Source organism: Martes martes (genome assembly GCF_963455335.1).
Source record: "Martes martes genome assembly, chromosome: 10".
Classification (NCBI taxonomy): domain Eukaryota; kingdom Metazoa; phylum Chordata; class Mammalia; order Carnivora; family Mustelidae; genus Martes; species Martes martes.
Window position 1 is genome coordinate 11,583,722 of NC_137898.1, and position 10,333 is coordinate 11,594,054.

The window sequence follows — 10,333 nt, forward strand, 5'->3', positions numbered from 1 at the left end:
ATTCTCCTCAAGGATTTTGATGGATTCCTTTCTCACATTGAGGTCCTTCATCCATTTTGAGTCTATTTTCATGTGTGGTGTAAGGAAATGATCCAATTTCATTTTTCTGCATGTGGCTGTCCAATTTTCCCAGCACCATTTGTTGAAGAGGCTGTCTTTTTTCCATTGGGTATTCTTTCCTGATTTGTTGAAGATTAGTTGACCACAGAGTTGAGGGTGTATTTCTGGGCTCTCTATTCTATTCTATTGATCTATATGTCTGTTTTTGTGCCAGTACCATACTGTCTTGATGATGACAGCTTTGTAATAGAGCTTGAAGTCTGGAATTGTGATGCCACCAACTTTGGCTTTCTTTTTCAATATTCCTTTGGCTATTCGAGGTCTTTTCTGGTTCCATATAAATTTTAGGATTATTTGTTCTATTTCTTTAAAAAAATGGATGGGATTTTGATAGGGATTGCATTAAATGTGTAGATTGCTTTAGGTAGAATAGACATTTTCACAATATTTGTTCTTCCAATCCATGAGCATGGAACATTTTTCCATTTCTTTATGTCTTCCTCAATTTCTTTCATGAGTACTTTATAGTTTTCTGAGTATAGATTCTTTGCCTCTTTGGTTAGATTTATTCCTAGGTATCTTATGGTTTTGGGTGCGATTGTAAATGGGACTGACTCCTCAATTTCTCTTTCTTCTGTCTTGTTGTTAGGGTAAAGAAATGCGACTGATTTTTGTGCATTGACTTTATATCCTGACACTTTACTGAATTCCTGTACAAGTTCTAGCAGTTTTGGAGTGGAGCCTTTTGGGTTTTCCACATATAGTATCATATCATCTGCAAAGAGTGATAGTTTGACTTCTTCTTTGCCAATTTGGATGCCTTTAATTTCTTTTTGTTGTCTGATTGCTGAGGCTAGGACTTCTAGTACAATGTTGAACAGCAGTGGTGATAACGGACATCCTTGCCGTGTTCCTGACCTTAGTGGAAAAGCTTTCAGTTTTTCTCCATTGAGAATGATATTTGCTGTTGGTTTTTCATAGATGGGTTTGATAATATTGAGGTATGTACCTTCTATCCCTACACTTTGAAGAGTTTTAATCAGGAAGGGATGCTGCATTTTGTCAAATGCTTTTTCAGCATCTATTGAGAGTATCATATGGTTCTTATTCTTTCTTTTATTAATGTATTGTATCACATTGATGGATTTGCGGATGTTGAACCAACCTTGTAGTCCTGGAATAAATCCCATTTGGTCGTGGTGAATAATCCTTTTAATGTACTGTTGGCTCCTATTGGCCAGTATTTTGGTGAGAATTTTCGCATCTGTGTTCATCAAGGATATTGGTCTGTAATTCTCTTTTCTGGTGGGATTCCTGTCTGGTTTTGGGATCAAGGTGATGCTGGCCTCATAAAACGAGTTTGGAAGTTTTCCTTCCATTTCTATTTTTTGGAACAGTTTCAAGAGAATAGGAATTAATTCTTCTTTAAATATTTGGTAGAATTCCCCTGGGAAGCCGTCTGGTCCTGGACTTTTGTTTGTTTGGGGATTTTTGATGACTGTTTCAATCTCCTTACTGGTTATGGGTCTGTTCAGGTTTTCTATTTCTTCCTGGTTCAGTTGTGGTAGTTTATATGTCTCTAGAAATGTATCCCTTTCTTCCAGGTTGTCAAATTTCTTGGTGTAGAGTTGCTCGTAGTATGTTCTTATAATTGTTGGTATTTCTTTGGTGTTGGTTGTGATCTCTCCTCTTTCATTCATGATTTTATTTATTTGCATCCTTTCTCTTTTCTTTTTGATAAGTCTGGCTAGGGGTTTTTCAATCTTATTAATTCTTTCAAAGAACCAGCTCCTAGTTTCGTTGATTAGTTTCTATTTCATTGATTTTTGCTCTGATCTTCATTATTTCTCTTCTCCTGCTGGGTTTAGGCTTTCTTTGTTGTTCTTTCTCCAGCTCCTTTAGGTGTAGGGTTAGGTTGTGTATTTGAGACCTTTCTTGTTTCATGAGAAAGGCTTGTACCGCTATATATTTTCCTCTCAGGACTGCCTTTGTTGTGTCCCACAGATTTTGAACTGTTGTGTTTTCATTATCATTTGTTTCCATGAATTTTTTCAATTCTTCTTTAATTTCCTGGTTGACCCATTCATTTTTTAGAAGGATGCTGTTTAGTCTCCATGTATTTGCGTTCTTTCCAAATTTCCTCTTGTGATTGAGTTCTAGCTTCAGAGCATTGTGGTCTGAAAATATGCAGGGAATGATCTCAATCTTTTGGTACTGGTTGAGACCTGATTTATGACCTGGATGTGGTCTATTCTGGAGAATGCTCCATGTGCACTAGAGAAGAATGTATATTCTGTTGCTTTGGGATGGAATGTTCTGAATATATCTGTGATGTCCATCTGGTCCAGTGTGTCATTTAAGGCCTTTATTTCCTTGTTGATCTTTTGCTTAGATGATCTGTCCATTTCAGTGAGGGGGAGTGTTAAAGTCCCCTGCTATTATTGTATTACTATTGATGTATTTCTTTGATTTTGTTATTAATTCGTTTATATAGTTGGCTGCTCCCATGTTAGGGGCATAGATATTTAAGATTGTTAGGTCTTCTTGTTGGACAGACCCTTTGAGTATGATATAGTGTCCTTCCTCATCTCTTATGATAGTCTTTGGCTTAAAATCTAATTGATCTGATATAAGGATTGCCACCCCAGCTTTCTTCTGATGTCCATTAGCATGGTACATTGTTTTCCACCCCCTCACTTTAAATCTGGAGGTGTCTTCGGGTCTACAATGAGTTTCTTGTAGGCAGCATATTGATGGGTTTTGTTTTTTTATCCATTCTGATACCCTGTGTCTTTTGATTGGGGCATTTAGCCCATTAACATTCAGGGTAACTATTGAGACATATGAATTTATTGCCATTTTATTGCCTGTAAGGTGACTGTTACTGTATATTGTCTCTGTTTCTTTCTGATCTACTACTTTTAGGGTCTCTCTTTGCTTAGACGACCCCTTTCAATATTTCCTGTAGAGCTGGTTTGGTGTATGCAAATTCTTTCAGCTTTTGTTTGTCCTGGAAGCTCTTTATCTCTCCTTGTATTTTCAATGATAGCCTAGCTGGATATAGTATTCTTGGCTGCATGTTTTTCTCGTTTAGTGCTCTGAATATATCATGCCAGTTCTTTCTGGCCTGCGTGGTCTCTGTGGATAGGTCTGCTGCCAATCTAATGTTTTTACCCTTGTATGTTACAGACTTCTTTTCCTGGGCTGCTTTCAGGATTTTCTCTTTGTCGCTAAGACTTGTAAATTTTACTATCAGGTGACGAGGTGTGGACCTATTTTTATTGATTTTGAGGGGCATTCTTAGCATCTCCTGGATTTTGATGTTTGTTCCCTTGGCAATATTAGAGAAATTCTCTCCAATAATTGTCTCCAATATACCTTCTGCTCCCCTCTCTCTTTCTTCTTCTTCTGGAATCCCAATTATTCTAATGTTGTGTCATCTTATGGTGTCGCTTATCTCTCAAATTCTCTCCTCGTGGTCCAGTATTTGTTTGTCTCTCTTTTACTCAGCTTCTTTATTCTCTGTCATTTGGTCTTCTATGTCACTAATTCTTTCTTCTGCCTCATTCATCCTAGCAGTAAGAGCTTCCACTTTTGATTGCACCTCATAAATAGCTTTTTTGATTTCAACTTGGTTAGATTTTAGTTCTTTTATTTCTCCAGAAAGGGCTTTTATCTCTCCGGAGAAGGTTTCTCTAGTATCTTCTATGTCTTTTTCGAGCCCGGCTAGAATCTTGAGAATCGTCATTCTGAACTCTAGATCTGTCATATTACCAACGTCCGTATTGATTAGGTCTCCAGCCTTCAGTACTGCCTCTTGTTCTTTTTTTTGTGGTGAGTTTTTCTGCCTTGTCATTTTGTCCAGATAAGATTTGCTTTCTCCTGCTGTGGAATTCCGCTGTTCTTGGTGAGTGAAGTTGGTTTTGGATGGGTTTCTTGTTGATCTTCTGGGGGAGGGTCTGTTGTAGTGATTCTCAAGTGTCTTTGCTGCAGGCAGAATTGCACCGCCCTTGCCAGGGGCCGGACTAAGTAATCCGTTTGGGTTTGCTTTTGGGAGCTTTTGTTCCCTGAGCACTTTCTGTAGAGTTCCGGAGGATGGGAATGAAGATGGTGGCCTCCCAATCTCTCGGCCCAGAGGAACCGAGAGCTTGGGGTTCCGCTCCTCAGTGCACCCTCAGAGAGAAGCGCCCAACCGCCTGGCCTCCCTGGCCTGCGGTCACGCCCTGAGGAAAGCAGTCAATTGCTGGAACCTGGAGAAAAGCACCCGGTCGCGTCCCTCTCTGTGGCCTCCGGCCGCGCTCTGAGCCCACCCAGCCTGCAACCAGCACAAGGTAACCCCGGGCTGAGAGCTCACTCCTCGGCTTTGTTGCTGTAGCCGGCTTCCCCGCTCTAATACCTGCGAGCTCTGCGGCACTCAGACGCCCCTGGTCCTTCTGTGACCCCGCGGGACCTGGGGTTATGCTGACCCCGCCTGGGCTTCCCCCCCATTTAGCCTCTGGAGCGATGTCCCTCCCTGGAGCAGACTTTTTTTTTTTAATTAAATTTTTTATTTATTTTCAGTGTAACAGTATTCATTGTTTTTTCACCACACCCAGTGCTCCATGCAATCTGTGCCCTCCCCAATACCCACCACCTGGTTCCCCCAACCTCCCACCCCCACCCCTTCAAAACCCTCAGGTTGTTTTTCAGAGTCCATAGTCTCTCATGGTTCACCTCCCCTTCCAATTTCCCTCAACTCCCTTCTCCTCTCCATCTACCCTTGTCCTCTATATTATTTGTTATGCTCCACCAATAAGTGAAACCATATGATACTTGACTTTCTCTGTTTGACTTATTTCACTCAGCATAATCTCTTCCAGTCCTGTCCATGTTGCTACAAAAGTTGGGTATTCGTCCTTTCTGATGGAGGCATAATACTCCATAGTGTATATGGACCACATCTTCCTTATCCATTCATCCGTTGAAGGGCATCTTGGTTCTTTCCACAGTTTGGCGACCGTGGCCATTGCTGCTATAAACATTGGGGTACAGATGGCCCTTCTTTTCACTACATCTGTATCTTTGGGGTAAATACCCAGCAGTGCAATTGCAGGGTCATAGGGAAGATCTATTTTTAATTTCCTGAGGAATCTCCACACTGTTCTCCAAAGTGGCTGCACCAGTTTGCATTCCCACCAACAGTGTAAGAGGGTTCCCCTTTCTCCACATCCTCTCCAACACACGTTGTTTCCTGTCTTGCTAATTTTGGCCATTCTAACTGGTGTAAGGTGGTATCTCAATGTGGTTTTGATTTGAATCTCCCTGATGGCTAGTGATGATGAACAATTTTTCATGTGTCTGGTAGCCATTTGTATGTCGTCATTGGAGAAGTGTCTGTTCATATCTTCTGCCCATTTTTTAATATGGTTGTCTGTTTTGTGTGTGTTGAGTTTGAGGAGTTCTTTATAGATCCTGGATATCAACCTTTTGTCTGTACTGTCATTTGCAAATATCTTCTCCCATTCCGTGGGTTGCCTCTTTGTTTTGATGACTGTTTCTTTTGCTATGCAGAAGCTTTTGATCTTGATGAAGTCCCAAAAGTTCATCTTTGCCTTTGTTTTCTTTGCCTTTGGAGACATATCTTGAAAGAAGTTGCTGTGGCTGATATCAAAGAGGTTACTCCCTATGTTCTCCTCGAGGATTCTGATGGATTCCTGTCTCACGTTGAGGTCTTTTATCCATTTCGAGTTTATCTTTGTGTACGGTGTAAGAGAATGGTCAAGTTTCATTCTTCTACATATAGCTGTCCAGTTTTCCCAGCACCATTTATTGAAGAGACTGTCTTTTTTCCACTGGATATTTTTTCCTGTTTTGTCAAAGATTATTTGACCATAGAGTTGAGGGTCCATATCTGGGCTCTCTACTCTGTTCCACTGGTCCATGTGTCTGTTTTTATGCCAGTACCATGCTGTCTTGGTGATCACAGCTTTGTAGTAAAGCTTGAAATCAGGTAACGTGATGCCACCAGTTTTATTTTTGTTTTTCAACATTTCCTTAGCAATTCGGGGTCTCTTCTGATTCCATACAAATTTTAGGATTATTTGCTCCAGCTCTTTGAAAAATACTGGTGGAATTTTGATCGGAATGGCATTAAAAGTATAGATTGCTCTGGGCAGTATAGACATTTTAACGATGTTTATTCTTCCGATCCAAGAGCATGGAATGGTCTTCCATCTTTTTGTGTCTTCTTCAATTTCTTTTAGGAGTGTTCTGTAGTTCCTCGAGTACAGATCTTTAACCTCTTTGGTTAGGTTTATTCCGAGGTATCTTATGGTTTTTGGTGCTATAGTAAATGGAATCGATTCTCTAATTTGCCTTTCTGTATTTTCATTGTTAGTGTATAAGAAAGCCACTGATTTCTGGACGTTGACTTTGTATCCTGCTACATTACTGAATTGCTGTATGAGTTCTAGTAGTTTGGAGGTGGAGTCTTTCAGGTTTTCCATATAAAGAATCATGTCATCTGCGAAGAGAGAGAGTTTGACTTCTTCCTTGCCAATCTGGATACCTTTTATTTCTCTTTGTTGTCTGATTGCTGTTGCTAGGACTTCTAATACTATGTTGAACAAGAGTGGTGAGAGTGGGCATCCTTGTCGTGTTCCTGATCTCAATGGGAAGGCTGCAAGCTTTTTCCCATTGAGGATGATATTTGCTGTGGGTTTTTCATAGATAGATTTGATGAAGTTCAGGAATGTTCCCTCTATCCCTATACTTTGAAGCGTTTTAATCAGGAACGGATGCTGGATTTTGTCAAAAGCTTTTTCTGCATCAATGGAGAGGATCATGTGGTTCTTCTCTCTTCTCTTATTGATTTGTTCTATCACATTGATTGATTTGCGAATGTTGAACCATCCTTGTAACCCAGGGATGAATCCCACCTGGTCATGGTGGATAATCTTTTTAATGTGCTGTTGGATCCTGTTTGCTTGGATCTTGTTGAGAATCTTAGCATCCATATTCATCAGTGATATCGGTCTGAAATTCTCCTTTTTGGTAGGGTCTTTGCCTGGTTTGGGGATCAGGGTAATGCTGGCTTCATAAAGAGAGTCTGGAAGTTTTCCTTCTGCTTCAATTTTTTGAAACAGCTTCAGGAGAATAGGTATTATTCTTCTTTGAAAGTTTGATAGAATTCCCCAGGGAATCCGTCAGGTCCTGGGCTCTCGTTTTTTGGGAGGTTTTTGATCACTGCTTCAATCTCGTTACTAGATATTGGTCTATTCAGGTTGTCAATTTCTTCCTGGTTCAATTTTGGGAGTTTATAGTTTTCCAGGAATGCATCCATTTCATCTAGGTTGCTTAGCTTATTGGCATATAACTGTTGATAATAGCTTCTGATGATTGTTTCTACTTCCTTGGTGTTAGTTGTGATCTCTCCCTTTTCATTCATAATGTTATTAATTTGGGCTTTCTCTCTTTTCTTTTGGATTAGTGTGGCCAATGGTTTATCGATCTTATTGATTCTTTCAAAAAACCAGCTTCTAGTTTCGTTGATACGTTCTACTGTATCTCTGGTTTCTACCTCGTTGATCTCTGCTCTAATCTTGATTATTTCCCTTCTTACGTGTGGAGTTGGTTTGATTTGTTGTTGATTCTCTAGTTCTTTAAGGTGTAGAGACAGCTGGTGTATTCTGGATTTTTCAATTTTTTTGAGGGAGGCTTGGATGGCTATGAATTTCCCCCTTAGGACCGCCTTTGCTGTATCCCATAGGTTTTGGAGTGAAGTGTCTTCGTTCTCATTGGTTTCCATAAATTGTTTAAGTTCTTCTTTGATCTCCTGGTTGATCCAAGCATTCTTAAGCAAGGTGGTCTTTAGCTTCCAGGTATTTGAGTTCCTTCTGAACTTTTCCTTGTGATTGAGCTCCAGTTTCAAAGCATTGTGATCTGAGAATATGCAGGGAATCATCTCAGTCTTTTGGTATCGGTTGAGCCCTGATTTGTGACCCAGTATGTGGTCTATTCTGGAGAAGGTTCCATGTGCACTTGAGAAGAATGAGTATTCTGTTGTTTTAGGGTGGAATGTTCTGTATATATCTATGAGGTCCATCTGGTCCAATGTGTCATTCAATGCTTTTATTTCTTTATTGATTTTCTGCTTCGATGATCTGTCTATTTCTGAGAGAGGCGTGTTAAGATCTCCTACTATTAATGTATTCATATCAATATGACTCTTTATCTTGATTAATAGTTTTCTTATGTAATTGGGTGCTCCCATATTGGGGGCATAGATATTTATAATTTTAGATCATCTTGGTGGATAGTCCCTTTAAGAATGATGTAGTGTCCTTCTGTATCTCTGACTACCGTCTTTAGTTTAAAATCTAATTTATCTGATATGAGAATCGCTACCCCGGCCTTCTTTTGAGGCCCATTGGCGTGAAAGATGCTTCTCCATGCCTTCACTTTCAGTCTGGGTGTATCTTTAGGTTCAAAATGGGTCTCTTGTAGACAACATATGGATGGGTCCTGTCGTTTTATCCAATCTGCAACCCTGTGTCGTTTTATGGGTGCATTTAGGCCATTCACATTGAGAGTGATTATTGAGAGATACGTTTTTATTGACATTGTGTTATCTTTAAAGTCTTTCTTTCTGTCGATTGTCTCTATATTTCTGTTCAATGCTATTCTTAGGATTTTTCCTCTTTTATAGAACCCCCCTTAATATTTCCTGCAGTGTCGGCTTGGTGGTTGCATAGTCTTTCAAGCCTTGCCGGTCTTGGAAACTCTTTATCTCTCCATCCATTTTGAATGTCAGTCTTGCTGGATAAAGTATTCTTGGCTGCATGTTCTTCTCATTTAGTGCCCTGAATATATCTTGCTAGCCCTTTCTGGCTTGCCAGGTCTCTGTGGACAGGTCTGACGTTATTCTGATGGGCTTTCCTCTGTATGTAAGGAGCTTCTTTGTCCTAGCGGCTTTCAAGAGATTGTATCTACAATTATGATTCCTCAATTTTACTATGAGGTGCCTGGATGTTTTTTTTGAATTTATAATCTTGGGGGGGGACCTTTCTACTTCTAGTACATGAACACTTGTTCCATTGGCAAGATTGGGAAAATTTTCATGAAAAACTTGTTCCACTATATCTTCTAGACTTCTTTCTTTCTCCTCCCCTTCAGGGATTCCAATAATTCTGACGTTGGAACGTTTCATGGCATCATTTATTTCCCTGATTCTGTTTTCATGGCTTCTAAGCTGTTTGTTCCAGGCTTCCTCCTGATCCTTTCTCTCTATCTGTTTGTCCTCCAGATCACTAATTCTATCTTCTGTCTCAGTTACCCTAGCTTTTAGAGAATTTAGATTAGATTGGAACTCATTGAGAGCATTGTGAACCTCATCCCTGGTGGCCTTCAGCTCTGCCCTAACATTATGAACATCCTCGCTGGTCGCTTTCAATTCTGCCCTAATCAATTCCGTTTGGTCATCCATGGCTTTCTCCAACCTAGCTATTGCCTGGATAATTGTTAGCCTGAATTCTCTTTCTGACATATTGTCTATGTTGATAGCCATTAGCTCTGTTGCAGAAGGCCCATCCTCTGTATTTTTCTTCTGTTGGGGATTCCTCCTCCTAGTCATTTTGGTGAGAGATGACTGGACAGATGTAGCTGGATGTATCGACCGTGGTGCAGTCAAGGTGCACCCTGGAACGCTTCTGAGCACTCAGGATTCCCCACCCAAACGAGAGAAAAAAGAAAAGAAAAAGAAAAAAGAGGGAGAGAGAGAGACAGGAAAAAAAGGGAAGATAAAAGAGGAGGTTCAGCCCAAATGGGCCCCAGGGTAAGATTTATGACGTATACAAACAAAAACAGACAAACAAAAAGACTGATAAAAGTATATGACGAGAGAAAGAATATATATATATAAGGAAAAAAAGGAGGAGCCTTGTCAAGAAGAACCCCAAGTATAAGATTTATATACTATCAGGACAAACATAAATACACAGAGACACTGGCAGAAGAAAAAGATGGGAGCATGGTTATAGATTCTCGGTGTGGGCGAGGAAGGTTATTTTGATTCTTCCTGGATGTATCTTGATATCTTTGTTAAAGGACTCAACTTTCCTAAGAAAAAGGGGGATTAAAAATTGGTTCACCTATAGGGGTAGCATTGCTTGGAGAAAGGGGGTTACCTTAAAGTTTAACTCTATATGAATATTAGAAAATAAAAATAAAAAAGGAATAAACTGGACTAAACTAAATTAAAAATTTTTTTAAAAATTAAGAAAATAGAAAAGCAAAA